The 15,300-nt window shown below is 38.2% G+C and overlaps 1 protein-coding gene across 11 annotated transcripts in view; it reads left to right on the forward strand.

Annotated features, from left to right (window-relative positions):
* Nucleotides 1–15,300, forward strand: part of LINGO2 (leucine rich repeat and Ig domain containing 2) — a 780,900-nt gene that overhangs the window by 629,593 nt on the left and 136,007 nt on the right. For 2 of the 11 annotated variants that reach the window (XM_072404311.1, XM_072404313.1), the window contains exon 1: nt 6,809–7,000. The exons of the other annotated variants lie outside the window; for them this stretch is intronic. The gene's annotated coding sequence lies outside the window, so the exon portion shown is untranslated. Of the gene's footprint in view, nt 1–6,808; nt 7,001–15,300 lie in introns of those variants that run through there. 11 annotated transcript variants of the gene reach the window in all.

The raw sequence follows: 15,300 nt of genomic DNA on the forward strand, positions 1-15,300 counted from the left end.
ATGACAAATTACTTTTTAATACTACTATTGCTATTATAACTGGGAAATGTGTCTGGTTATGGTACTGTGGCTCCTGCAATAATTTGGAAGCTCAGCTTGTAAACATAAACAATTAAAATGTAGTCTATTCAGAACTGATATTTTTTGTTAGATGCTGAACAAGTCAAGTAAATGTTCATTTTCCCAGTGAGGTTCTTGGTCTGCACATCTATTTTAGTCAATATATGAGATTTGACCTTATATGTCTTCTAGTCATACATCTACAAGATTATGTTCAGGTTAAACATTTCTTCTTTCCTAAAATAAGAAATAATATTTAATATTAATATTTAATATTTAATATTTAATTTAAAAAAATACCCAGGTACTCCCAATTTTAAAGCAGATAGCTGTAATGTTTCAATCTAAAATTTCTGATTGCAAGTAAATGGTTCTTTGGCATAAAATCTTTTGCAGTTCATTTTGTGGCCCTCTAGTGGAAGAAGTTATTTTATAGAAAAAGTTTAATGAAATGGGAAAGATTTAGTTGTCAGCATGGGGGTTTTAGAAATACACCAGTGGAATCAGAATATATATATAACAATATATATATAATGCAGAAGAATGCATAACACATCAAACCTTAAAGCATTTGGGCTACAGCAGCAGGAGACCACACTAGGCGCACCCGTTAGCTAAGAACAGAAACATGAGGTTACAATTAACACAGACTTACCAAAATTAGAACAGTGAACAGAAAAATGTTGCCTAGTCTGACAAGTCTTTATTTCTGATGGAATATTCAGGTGTTAGGGTCAGAATTTACCTGTCACAGATTCCTGCAGGTCCAGGAGATCTGAGACTCATTCAGTGTCACCCACCTTACACTCCTCTGCTACCAGCACCAGCTCTGCTAAGGCATCATCTCTGCAGCTCACTTCCTGGTCCAGGTCATGTGACTCAGTCAGCTGCTCCACTAACTCAGAAGACTAGAGTGTTTCACAGACGTGCTCCCCTGCTGGTGAAGATGTGAACACCACCAACTTCTAGTCTCCTGGACCCCCTTTGGTGGTAGGATAGGATGCAGCAGGTCACATGGCTCTTCTCATCGAAGGCCCTGCCCTTAAAAGGAAGTGAAGGGCAACAGGAAATTGCCTGAACAAGGAGTTCCTTTGGCTCTGCTTCCAGGTTCCTGTTTGTTTATTCTCTTGCTCTTGATTCTTTGTGTACCAACCTCGGCTTGACCCTGACTACTCCTGATCCCTGTTTGCCCTGACCTCTGACTTGCCTGACTACTCTCTGCTCCTCGCCCTGGTACCACGTCCTGTTTCTGCCTGTCAGCTGTCACCTGCCTTGGTGTGCAGGGGGGCCGCAACCTGGCAGTTGCCTGCAGTGTAACATCCTCACCTCTAGAGGCTCTGGTGAAGACTGGGCAGCTGCATAGACTCTGTGCCATGTGCACGTCTCTATCAACTGACCTGGTGACACAGAGGGTCCACCGTCCTGCCCTGCAGTACCGTGTCATTACCATCTTCAATAGTAAAGCATGGTTCCATCTGGGGGTGTAGTCGCAAAAAAAAAGAAGAGGGGGCACTTATGTGCCCATCCCACTACATCCCTGCCTGTGTCACTTCCCCCAGAGTGATGTCATGATACCAGAACCTGCCCACCCTCCCATCACAGGTCTGAGCCTGTGATGGGAGAGTGGGCGGGTTGTGTTCAGAGAGACACCCCACCCACCACCCTGAGCCTGCAATCAGTACGGAGGACATGGCCCGCAGCTCTGGCCAGTGCGCCCCCCAACGGGATCCTTCTCCTGACCCTGCGAGGGGGGGGGGGACTGACCAGAGCTGCGAACCACCAAAAACTTCTTTGTAAAAAAAAAAGAGTGTGCCCACTCCTGAAAAAAGTGAGGGCATAGCGTTCCCACCCATGCCTGCCCCACTACACCTGATTCCATCCTGCTTTGTATTAACAAATCAGGCTGCTGCTATTAGGATATTGGTGTGTGCGATTTTCTTGGTACACCTTGGACCTCCTACTACCAATTCAGCATTGTTTAAATGCCGCAGCCTACATTGGTATTTATTGGTGCTGACCATGTCCAACCCTGTATAACTGCAGATGGCTACTTGCAGCACAAGAAGGCAGAGTTCACTGTACTTAATTGCCTCCACAGATACCAGGTCTCAGTCCAATAGGGCACCTTTGGGATGTGGCAGAACAGGAGATAATAGGGAGTCTATATAATGGAGACCACACTGTAAATATATATATATATATATATATATATATATATATGATCCAGTTCAGCCTTGTTCTATGGCCCTTTAGGTCATCCATTCTTCAAGATCTTCTAAAATATTTGATATACATCTACAGGAAGCTGGGTATTAGCATTGTTTTTCCTTCATAATCTCCTGGTAATATCAATAAATGTTCTCCCGGAATAATCTTATTGCATGGAGAGTTTATGCTTTTTGACAGAATCAAACATGTTTAATTTTTTTTTTTTCTTGATACATTGTTTTAAATAGATGTTGCATCTGTCGGACCTTCTTAGCCACTGTCAGTTTTTGATAATGCGGCTCTAATCCTGCAAAGACACAAGATTACTTGAAAGGAACGTGCTGTTATCACATAAAATGCTAATAAACATTGGCTCAGTACTGAGGATGTTCTGTTCATTTCAGAGGCTCTTTTGTGTCTCAAACAGCAATATCTGATTTAAGCAGTTGGGCTTACCTGTTAGATAGGCACCAACAGACATGAGATTATAGTTACCAGCTCTAGACAGATACTACTGCCCAGTGACCAAGGCTTCTTGGTTACATACAAGATAGGGACTGTGGGTTTGTTCCCTAAGTTGAATTTGTATGTAAGTCGAAACAGGTACATTATTTTAATAAATGCAATAGGACAGATGTTTGTCTCAACATTTTATTAGGCAGCGTGGTGTCAGTTACTGTATAAAAACCTCACTGTGAGTTAATCACAAAGCAAAAACAACAAACTTCATGGAGCCTGGACATTTATTAGTTTCTGGAGCAAGCTGTGCTTTGATATGCAAAAAGAAACAACTACAGAGTTTGTCTTGGTCATTAAAGAGTTATAAGATGTTACAGATCAATTCAGCTCATAAGATCACACACAACCTCAGCTGTGTTTAGCAAAAGATTTCTTCTGCAAGTCATGCAAACCACCCCCTTGAAAGCCTCCATCCTGCACACAAGAGAGCAGGGAAGCCCCGTTTGTATCTAGGAGTCGTCTGTATGTCGGATGTCCTTAACCCGGGGACTACCTGTACCTCTGTTGGACTGGTCAGCTTGCATCCCTCAACTCCTATTTAGAGATACAAGATGCTGGGCAAGTATTTTTTAAAGGGGAACTCCACAATGGATTTGATTCAGTCCCACACCATGCTGAATTCTTTCTTTGTCCTGATGCAAAGGCACTGCCATCTTCTTTCCTTGTCTTCTGACTTCTGCTCACGTCACCTGATCTTGCACAGTATAGGTGACGTTTCCTTCTGTAAATGCAAAAAAGTGCTAATCTCATAATGGGGAAAATTGTGGGACATTGTGGGGAAAAGCCAATCCTGAGCATGTGCAGATGAAGCAGTCCGCAACCCGCGGGGAAACGTGACGTAGGGGGCTCTAGGCTTCAGAAATAAAGAGGCCTTCCCTTCTTTTGAAAGAAATGTGTTTAGAAGAAAAGCCTAATTTTTACTTTATATAAAAGGGTTATCAAAACGCCTTGACATTTGGATGTCACTCTGCAGAAGTGTTCAGTCCAAGTCAAGCAGCATACAAACTATTGACTTTATTATGCTGAACCCCTCTTGATAATGAGAACTAAAATCGAATAAAAAAAAAAGGTATTGGACAGTTTGGCTGGAGAGGAACGGGTTAGATGATAGTATCTTCCAGCCAAGAATTGAGGTGTGCTCTGTCTGACTTGCTACAGCTTCTAATGAAAACTTTAAGAACTTTATACTATGAAGAGAAATCAGAGTAATTATAGTAATTTCAGTACAGCTGTGCATGATGGAAGTGTTAGCTCTAGTTCGGCTTTAAAAGCAGCATAAACAGTGTGCAGTTTAGTATATTTTATCTAATAGGAGTATGGTCTGTGTTTTACCATTTTCCTCTTATGGGCATGTTTTTATCCAGCCTTGGTAAAGTCTCTATGAATGGAATGATGTCAGTAGCAGTCAGACTTGCATTACGCCTATTCCCTACTCATCCTCAGTGTCTATACATGTATTGTTTCTGCCTCCTCTCTTTGCGTGCTGTACAATCTAAAACACTCACCTTGTGTTGTGCTGTGATCAGAATGACGCCACACATCCACAGATGCTTTACTAGGTCTCACCGATTCCTGGGACACAATTGTAACTCCTAAATCATTCATATTTATTATTCCTTAATCTGCTACATGTTTGAGATGTTCATCACCTGCAACTGCTAATGATAAAAATGAATGGACAGCTTTGATCCAATACTGTTTGTCTTACATAATTAAAGTAGTACTTTGCTAAGAAAAGCCTTATTACAATTTAACTGGACACCAATGCATGGTATATAAGGGAAACTTGTCATTACCATTTACTGGTTACATTGAAAAACTTGTCCTTGCAACTATACCTGGCATACACAAATCACTGAGTGCATACAAATACATGTACTACTCAAAGCACAATAATAGTAAATAATTGTTACACTTTATCATTATTATCAGTACTGTGTAATATGTTGGCACTTTATAAAAAAAAGGTTTATTATTAATATTGTAAAACTTGTTCTTCTTAGTGTACCCGTGGGTTTTGATTACTTAAAAATCCTAACATCAATAATCAGGTAGTGAATGGGTAGCCAATAAATACCAAGATATAAGGAAAAGAGAACAGGTAGAGTGTGTTGCAGAAAATGTTAATCAAATAAATAAATCTTGTTCAGGGAAGGGGCACTAACCCTGAATCATGGAGTGGCCGGGGCTCTTTGTTTTCTGCCCCCTCTTATAATTTTTATTAGTAAACTGTTTTTATACATCACCGACATTTACACAGCACTGTACATTAAATAGGGGTTGTGAATGGCACACAGATACAGCCAGGGACACAGGAGGAGGAGAGGACCCTGCCCAAAAGAGCTTACAATCTAAGATTCTTCATATAGCACATACTGGAATATACAAATGCCCACCCCTTAAAGCTACAAAACCCTACCTTCTGGGCATTGGCTGGGTTCATGCTGCAGTTCTGTATGAACAATAGCTATACCAAATAAATCATGACTTTCTATTAATTACCAAAAATCTACATTGTCTGGCAGCAGTGCATTTAGCAACAATTCTGGTGGTTTATCAATGATATCAATGACTATTGTATGTAAGCAACATTATAACAGTAATGTTAAGGGTGTTTACCCATTATTAATGCAATACCCTCCCTCTACCCAGTGCCAGCTGTAAATCAACTCTGTAAGAATGCTAATACAGTGATTACATGATGACTTAATATACATTACAAATCTACATTGCCCTGCAGCAGCATGGAACATATTGCAGTTGTGATTATTATGTGTTGTTTGTATGATTTTTTTTATTTTTTGCAGTAGCAAATTGTATATTAGTACTGTAATACAAAGAATGGTAATGTTCACCCCCTCCCTTGGACAGTGTGTGGCATTGGATTTGTTTGGATTTGTGCTGTTCTATATGAAGTTTTAGACCTTTCATGATGACTTGGTTTTCATTAGCAATCCTATACATTGTCCACCAGCACCAGGAACAATACTAATGCTTTTATTATTATAATTTCAATAATATTTACAAAAGAAGGACTTGCACATTATTATTTATAATAGTATCACTTGCATAATATTATTTATTATAGTAGCACTTGCATATTATTATTTATAATAGTAGCACTTGCATATTATTATTTATAATAGTAGAACTTGTATATTATTATTTATAATAGTAGCATTTGCATATTATTATTTATATTAGTAGCGCTTGTATATTATTATTTATAATAATAGTACTTGTCAATTATTATTTTACAAGAACAATTGTTGTTTAATATTATTTAGAGCAATACCAAATGTACATTACTAATATTATTATATCATTATCAATTGTATATTATTATTATTTATCATACTATAATATTTATAGTAAAGACAATTGTATTTTATAATATTTGTAGTGGTTATATGCTGATCATTATCATCCTACTAAAAGAAGTATAATAAACCCTGGGATCTGATGATGGCACACCTACCAGATCGGTTCTGTAGCGGAGAGGGTTAATTAATTTCGGTGGTGCCCCATAGCAGCAGTCCTGTAATATCCCTTTGGAGCAATGTTATAAAACAGTGAGAAGAGGCAGCAGTGACGATTAGCGCTCAGCTAATAGCGCAGCCCTCTAAGGGTTAATTAAGAGCAAAGCCCTCCATGGAAAGAAAGCAAGCAGGAACTGTTTACTGCAAGAGTTTTTTTTTTCATGCAAACTGTAGTGCTTCTGTGGAAATGTAAATTGTGCCTGATGGACCTATTAGTGTGTAATCAGAGCACTGGATCTCCAGGGGTTAATTAAATGAATAAGGTATGCCCAAATGTAGACAGGAGGACCACCTGATCACCACCCCCATCACCACCCCTATAGGAAAACTATTGTTAGCAGGAAGAGTCAGGTTGCTTGGAATCAGTGGTGTCCTTTACCTGTGGAGTTAAGGAGGTTACTATACCAAGCCATGCAGGATGATCCATCACTATCCCCCATCATCATCATCATCTTCATCACCAATGAGTTGGCCCTGCAGCTGCACACAGAGGAGCTGGAATGCTAAACTGCTCTTAGCTGTTTCCATGAAAGGCTGCTGTCTGTGCAAGGTTAAATGAACAGCAAAGGGAATGTTTGTGTGTTCCTCTTCAGATGTGAGGCTTTTCCAGACAGACAAGCACTCACCAACTGCTATGAACGTGCAAAGCCCGAGCAGGAAGGGATCAATGATTGGTAAGGGATTCCAATATCTTCTTCTTCATCATCTGTGCAATGCTGCTGACATGGATGCTAGGGAGATGTGCCTTTCATTTGGAGACATTGTTGTATGGTGTTCTCTCCTCTTATTCCTTCTGCTGCTATAGACTCAGCTAGGAGGGATTAATAATAAGGGAAGAAGCTCAGACACTTCTATGGGAGGCAAACAGCGAAGCTTGCATGATGCTTTGCAAATATTCCAAGGATGCCTTATTTTTGGGTGGGGGATTCTAAGTGTGCTTCTACTTACTCATTGGAATTGGGAGCTGCTAATTGTATTTTTTGGTCTGGATACAAGTACTGGCAGGATTCAGTGCCAAAGATTTTTTCTTTTTGGGTCATTGACTTTGCAGGAGGATCCATTGAATGGGATCTGATAAACTATGCATGTTGTATATCCAGGTGCTATTGTTTGGAGTGGTGCAGAATCAAAATGTGATTTTTTTTGTATGATTTCATGTGTGACTATAGTAATATAGGAGCTGTTTTAAGGGATAGAAGAGCTAAAGTTGATATAATGTAACTAATGAAGCAAAAAAACAGCTACACTAAGCATGAAAGTACCCAAACTGGTTTACATTGATTTAGTGACAACAATCAAATAGCTATAATGTGCTTTAAAGTCAGTGTACACCTAAGTATATGGTATATTTGCTAAAGAACTGCGTATTATGAACGACTCTCAGGGATTTTTCTATAAAATGCTGCATTTTTTGTATCCCAGTGCTGCTAATCACCTCCAGCTTTTTCTCACTACTTCCTGTCTGTAAGCATTCCAGCGACAAATACACGTCATTGTTCAGGATTGGCGGCCTGATAGGAACATTGGCGCTCTATGTATGCACAATGTTTGTCAGCATGGCCGCTTCTATGGGGGCAAATGGCAGGGTGACAACACAGGAACAATATTGGGATGGTTGTCACCATGTAACAGGAAAAGCCTGGATAGGGAACTTCCTGGAAGGATCACTAGGGATTCTTTTATTTAAATCTACTGATTTGAATAAACTGAAAACAACTTTATTATTAATATTAATATATTAAAGCTTATATGCGATTTAAGGGATGTGATTTCGGTTTCAATCTATTTGATACTCAGATTTCAGCTTTTATTGGCTCAGCATTTTCAGAATAGGGCAAAATGATTTGTGATTGGTCAGTATAGATAAAAGGAAAGGCTGGCATCATGTTAGGTGCCCATCACTAGCCTCACAATATGTTGTGTTGTGAATATTTACATTTTTGACTGGATAAAAATTAGATCATCCTATAATTGTATTGTCCTTTGTTAACATTCTTTTTTTTTTGTGGATTTTTTTTTTAAGTGACAAGCTATTAATGCACAATCAGTGAAATAGTAGTGCTATCATTGCAAAACATGACCTTGCTGAACTATAGTCCTCATTAAATATGCCATAGCAATTTCTTTTCCCCCTTGGGTCTCATTTTAGTGACATTCATAAAGAACTCGAATCCCTACTATTGTGTGCAATTACACTTTACACTATTGTACTTTTAAATACATCTGATGCAGCCTCCAGTTATACCTTGTACTATGCTGACCTAACATGTTGATCAACAATGATATATGTGTGTTATAAATGTGTATTGTGCTAGCTATATGTGTGGTGTTCTGTGGTTACTTCATAGGGTGCAACTAATGGATTGCTAATAGCTAATATAGCCGAACGGAGATGAACATTTGAGCCAGATATACACTGTGCAGTTTCTGCTGTAATGCACATGCATTTTACCCATTAATGTTGAGGTTCTACAGAGAGAGAAGGATGCTTTCTGTTATTTGATATTGTATATATGTGTTTGTATACATATACAGTATATATATATATATATATATATATATATATATATTTTATTATTTTTTTTTTATCCTGTTTCAAATCTGGGCCTGACATCAGCTACTGGACAAATGTAAAGATCCCAAGTCTTGTCTGCTACAGACATTTTCTACTATTTTCCAATAGGCTCTGCTATGCTACTTGGTGTTTTTTGTGAATATTGATGTAACGTTACATACTTATAATAAAAGGTTTAAAAAAATCACATATCCATCTTGCTTACCCAATGGAAAAATATGATAATAAATTTAAAAAATTTAATAAATTGATACATTAAAAATTTTCAACCACAGAACCCTAAACCCACACTTGGTTAAAAAAAAGCCATGGTGAAATGTACAGCAACAGAAGAAAAGAAACCCTTCCTGATCCTCCAAGGCAGGGTTCTCCAACTCTAGTCCTTGTGGGCCAGGATCTGCATGCACGGGGAGCCGTGTGTCACTCAAAGGGGAAGAAACTTCCCCCATAGGGACGTCATGATGCCGAAACCCACCAATTCCAGAGACACAACCCACCCACCGCCCTGAGCCTGCGATACGTACAGACGACATAGTCCGTGGCTCTGGCTGGTGTGCCCCCCAGCGGGGTCCTTCTCCTGACCCCACTGGGATGTGCACCTGCCAGAGCAACAGACCTCCAAAATTTTTTTGCGGACCAACGGTTGGCGACAGCTGCTCTAACAAACAGATGCAAATTTATGAATCTTTGGTGTACAGAGAGTAAAAAAATGACTGTTGATATGAAGATCTTGGCTTGTACTTGGCCCTTGAGGACTAAAGTTGGACATCCCTAAAGTAAGGATACAATCTACCGTCACATATAACTACTAATAGTCAGCTGCATTCTGTGCATTTAGAAACACCTCTAATGTGATGGCTGGAACAACTTCACATTTTTATAGCTTACTGTATGAAAAAGTTAATTTTCCCGCTTTGTTATGTGCAATTACATTAAAGTTGGTTTTCTTTCTTCTTCCTTTTCATAATGCCTCAGTTTCTTGCTCTGTGCTCTGGGTTGACAAAGAATCTCTTTGGACTTCCATGAACACACTACTTTAAAAAAACACCAAGTGGACCTAGCAGCAAGAGAACAGAAACCTTTACAAGAGCTTAGCAGGTGAAAAATACCGCATAGCAAAACACACAACTTAGTAAATTCTCTGTATGCACACAGTAGAGTGGCCACGTGCATTGTAAAGCTACGTACACACTTCCAATTATTATCGTCGGAAAACGAACGACGAACGTTCCTGCACGATATATATGAACGATCGTATAGCACCGATACTGCACATAGAGGTAACGACACGATCGTTCGTAGATATTGTACACACAATAGATACGATCGTTTAAGCGATAGAGGAACTATGTGCACGACAGGAAAGTGAACGGACGTTCGTTCATCACGCATGCTCTGAACATGGACGATCAACGAACGACCGTACACACGAACGATGTTCAACGATCGTCGTCCAAACCGATCCGCCGGTCCGGTCGTTCGTTTCCAGCGACTTTCCTCGTTCGTCGGCGTCGTTGGTTACTTTTTTACGAACGATTTTTTGCCCAATCGATCGTTCGTCGTTCGATTGGAACGATAAAAATTGGAAGTGTGTACGCACCTTAAGTGAGGATATGATCATCCATGCATAAATGATGTACTGGTGTATGGTCAACTGGAGCAAATCTGGAGATGAGAATTAGAGCAAAGTCAATTGTCTTTACTTGTGTACTGGTTTTAGGTAATTAATTAAAACTATTGTCAGCATAACAGCCAAGCAGCCAGCCTTTTCAAGAAGAGGACTGTTTCTATTTATTTTACTGTATTTATTTTACTTTTTTTTCAATAAGGGCAGGTTTAGATTTGACTTGAGACCAAGAAACTCTTTGTGACTCCTTGCGACTGGCACTTTGGTCACTTACACTGTAGCACTGGTTCTTAATAAAACCAGTATTAGCACATTTCTCATTGCTTGCAGTACTGTTTCACTCACTGCTACCCCTCTATTCATTTTCTTTGGGACTGTCACAGGGAAAAGCTTCTTGTAGCATCTCCTTCAAGGCAGCAGTTCATTGGCATGAGGAAGTGGTAACCGCAACGCAACCTCATGACCAGTGTGAACATATACGTATAGTGGTAATTTCTTAATGATAAAATAGTTAAAGTTGGCAGCATGGTGGCTTAGTGGTTAGCACTTTGGCCTTTGCAGTGCTGGGTCCCAGGTTCAAATCTTGGCCAGGACACTATCTGCATGGAGTTTGCAGGTTCTCCCTGTGTTTGTGTGGGTTTCCTCCCACATTCCAGAAACATGAAGTTAGGTTAATTGGCTTCTCCCAAAAGTTGACCTTAGATTGTGTTAATGACATATGACTATGGTAGAGACATTAGATTGTGTGCCCTTTGAGGGACAGCTAGTGACAAGACTATGGACTTTGTACATCGCTGTGCGATATGATGGCACTATATAAATACTGTGTACTAGTAAACAAGGGCCACTACCATGTCCTCAAGTTTTATATCATTGACATAGATGTTCCTGTAGCTCTAAATTCCTTCCTTAATGTTTTTAGCAAGCTATACCTTCAACATACTCATATTGGTTTATTAAATAAAAAGGCTAGTATAATATCAATATATCATATTTCACTGATGATGCAATCTGCAGTTAAAGTATTTTTTGTAATAGAGAAAAAACCGTTAGGACCACTGGAGGAAAAAAGGACACAGGAGAAGGTAAAAGGAAATCTTTTTGAAATTAAGGAAAAGCTTAACTTTAGACCTTCACCATAACAGATGACACCATTACGGTGTCACTGTTCTTGTGAGATTTACACTATATGCACATAAATGGTCACCATAACAGAAAGTGATTTTTTTCAGATTAAAACATCTGAGTGATTTGACTGCCAGGCAACGTCAGCTATGTTTATAATATAGGGACTAAATGGAGGTCATCTGCTCCAATACAGCATTTGATTTTTTTGGCAGATGCACTTACTTAGCACTTTTGCCTATCACCTCTGGACTTTAGTATCACTTGAGACATCATCTACTTGGAGTTTGTATGTACATGTTTGCATGAGCTTTTTAAACATGCTCTGGTTTCTCCCACACTAAAAACATCAAAGGTTAGTTGGCTTCCATTCTAATCACACCTATATTGTGAGGACTTCACATGGAAAAAAATGATATGAATAGATACATGTACAATGTGAGGCAATGCATAATATGTCTGTTCTGTAAATAATGAAACAGTGAGGGGGTGAGAAGATGTACTGTTCACTGTGATTACATAGATATTAGCTTTGACAACCTATTGCAAGTGTCATGCACTTCATCATATCACATTATACTCCATTGTCTCTAATTGTGTTTGTTTTAACAACCTAAAGCTAAGCAGCCTTACCTTTCTTCTACACTTGAAGAAAACCCTCTTCTGTAATAAAGTGAAATAGTCTTATTTCCCTGAGCACTTTCCTCTTCTTGCAAGAAACATTAGAAGCTGCAACAGGTATCATGAACCTGTGTCTTTTCCTGTTTGATGATCTACACACCTACAAACTATTTAGTTATTCCACTTCTCCAGCCTGAAACCTGCATTCTAACTTATAGAAATCTGCATTATTTTTTGTACGGTGATCTCTCCAGGTGTCATGGACAGTGGTCCTTTGTCATATGCCTATAGTCGTATATGCAAAACCGGGCAGTGATGTTTTAACTTGAATAAGGTTAGCTATGCTTAAACTTGTTCCTAATATGGCATACATTTTTTATTTTATTATTAAATAACACCATAGTTTTATTATTTAACCCCTTAGTTAAGCCCTTTCTTACATACTGCTAATCTCTGAATTATCAGGACCAGTATTTACAAAACTGGAGAAATGTTGATTTAAACAATATAATTTAAACAAATAATAATCATTTTATTTTTAACTTATATTTGTGTTGGCAGTGACAGACCAAAAGTGAGATTTCCAGCTACAGGGATGGGGACAGAGGAGAAGAAAATTCCCCTGTCTTTACCCACAGATCTGCCTCTTCCTCCTCCTTACAGGTCTCTCCTCCACATCAGAATTCTTTTGTTGTTACAACATCACAGATAATTAAATCTTAGATTTCTGTTTAATGGATTAACATTTATAGAAAATTGAAGGTTTACTGGACTAAGCTTGTGATGGAATTTCAGGTAAACACTTAAATGATTCTGAAATACCAAACCAATGAGGGTACATTATCTACCATTGTAACTTCTAAACATTCTCAAATATCATAGTACTTTTAAAGTCTGTTTAATCTGACCACCAATATATATTTACTGACCTGGAATAAAAATGCCCACTCGGTCAATGGGTTCATGAACAAGTAAATAACTGATATCTCCCAGATCCTGGTTATGTACCTGGTATGTGCCGTACATGGACTGACCAACACAATCATTGTTCTGTTGTATTTTGGGGAAGTGTTTCCTAACTAGCAGCCAAGGTTAGTAAAAGCAGTAAGTTGCAATAGGATAAATAGTCATGGTTCTCCAAAATTGAACTCCAGACTGATATTCCAAATAACTGTCATAAGGCCAACAGGTTTTACTATTGCTTACTACCAAAAAAAATAAGTGAACCTTGTATTTTCAAAGAGTAAAGGAGATAGACTATGTTAAAAAAAATTTGACCAGAGATTAGATCGGACTAGATTTCTTGGAGAGAACAAAAAAGAGCAGACATCATCTTCCCTTTTCCAAGTATGGTTTGCCATTATCTTCTGATGCCATTGACCTAGGATTGCTCACAATTTTGTCTTATGTCTATGGCTAGCTTGAAGCTCACCCTAAGTATTGAAACTGGCATATATCTCTTCCTCACGTAATGTTTAGTTTTTATGAACTGAAATGTAGTTTTTCCTACAAGAAACACCAGCTGAGACAGCACTGAAATTCAAAGCAAAAGCAGGTCTGAGCAGAATAATAGGCCTTTGCAGCTCTGAATGTATTGTGTATTAGAACTAAACAACAGGAATCATTCTAATGGATCTTGGCAGGTCCACTGGATATGCAGGTGCCATCCGGAGCCAATCTCAAGTATAGAAATAAACATAAGAACTTCCTCTGGTTGTAAATATTTTTTCAATCTTCAAAAGAAAGACATGTTCTTTTATTGTGTACTTGTGACTCATTTATTATAAATGAATTTGAGGAAATGTATATGCTTCAGAACAGTGTGATGTGATACATAATCTGAAAAAACTATGCATATTAGAATATAGTTTATTTGATAGGTTGTTGCGATTGCTGTAACTAGCGGCTTTTGTTTTTTTGCATTCTGGGAAAAAAATGTGGACTTTGTATTGGACAGTATAATAGGATCAAAGTGGACTTCTAGCCTCAAGGTGCAAACTCTGGCAGGTCTGAACACTGCATGCTTTTTTATGATGAAAGATGATTGGAAATAATTTAGTATTAGTAAACACCAACCCATGGAACTGGTTTCTGTGTCTGGACCGTTAACATGGTATTCAGTGAAGTTTAGAATCTTAGACATCTATTGCTAAATGAGAATTGTGATGTCTAAAAAGCATAACACAAGGCATTGTGCAAAAAAGATGACTGTGTGTCATGTCCACTAATTAAGCAGACATAATTCTAATATATGGCAAAGTAACAATAATTTCAAATTAAAGTATATGCCTGATTGGTCACAACACTCTGTATTGATTTACTGCTACAAGAAAAATATAATTAGAAAAGACTGTAATGGGGACAGAACATGACTAGCTGTTTACACAAAGCTTTAAACCAGTCTTCAACAGTCAATGGAAATTAAGTGGGATAAAAGTTTATTTTCCCACATATTATGCTGGTAAGGAGAAGGCTTTAAAAAAATAATAAAATAACATTACCAAAAACTCTGCATTCTAAACTGATTGTTTTACTAGATACTAAAACATGTAAAAATAGTTCTTAGCACTATGTAGATATTCCCTATGTATATATGGGACCTATACAAAAATTTAAATTAGGCTTTTAAACATGAAATAACCTCAGATCATACAGTAATTTTATTTGCCAGATTTTTTTATATAGCATTGAGCGCTATGTATATACAAACCTGATAAAATGTTTGTGTATGACACATCAAAAGAATAGAAAACCACTATGATTTCTTGTGTTTGTGAATCAAAAATTGTGATGTTTTAAAAAGCAAGGCTAACACACAATATTAAAAACCATGGCCAGATGGTAAATTTTACTGGTAACCTCTACCCAAAACCACAAATAATGGCTGATGACATTGCTGTGTGGTTAGCACTTCTTTACTGCCGGCAACCATGGCAGTATCACGTCTACAGCTGCTCATTGGCAATAAATGGTGTTAGTGGTGCTTGAAGACCTTTGGCCCATCAAAACCACACCAACACCCTCTA

Source organism: Pyxicephalus adspersus, chromosome 3 (genome assembly GCF_032062135.1).
Source record: "Pyxicephalus adspersus chromosome 3, UCB_Pads_2.0, whole genome shotgun sequence".
In the NCBI taxonomy this organism is placed as follows: domain Eukaryota; kingdom Metazoa; phylum Chordata; class Amphibia; order Anura; family Pyxicephalidae; genus Pyxicephalus; species Pyxicephalus adspersus.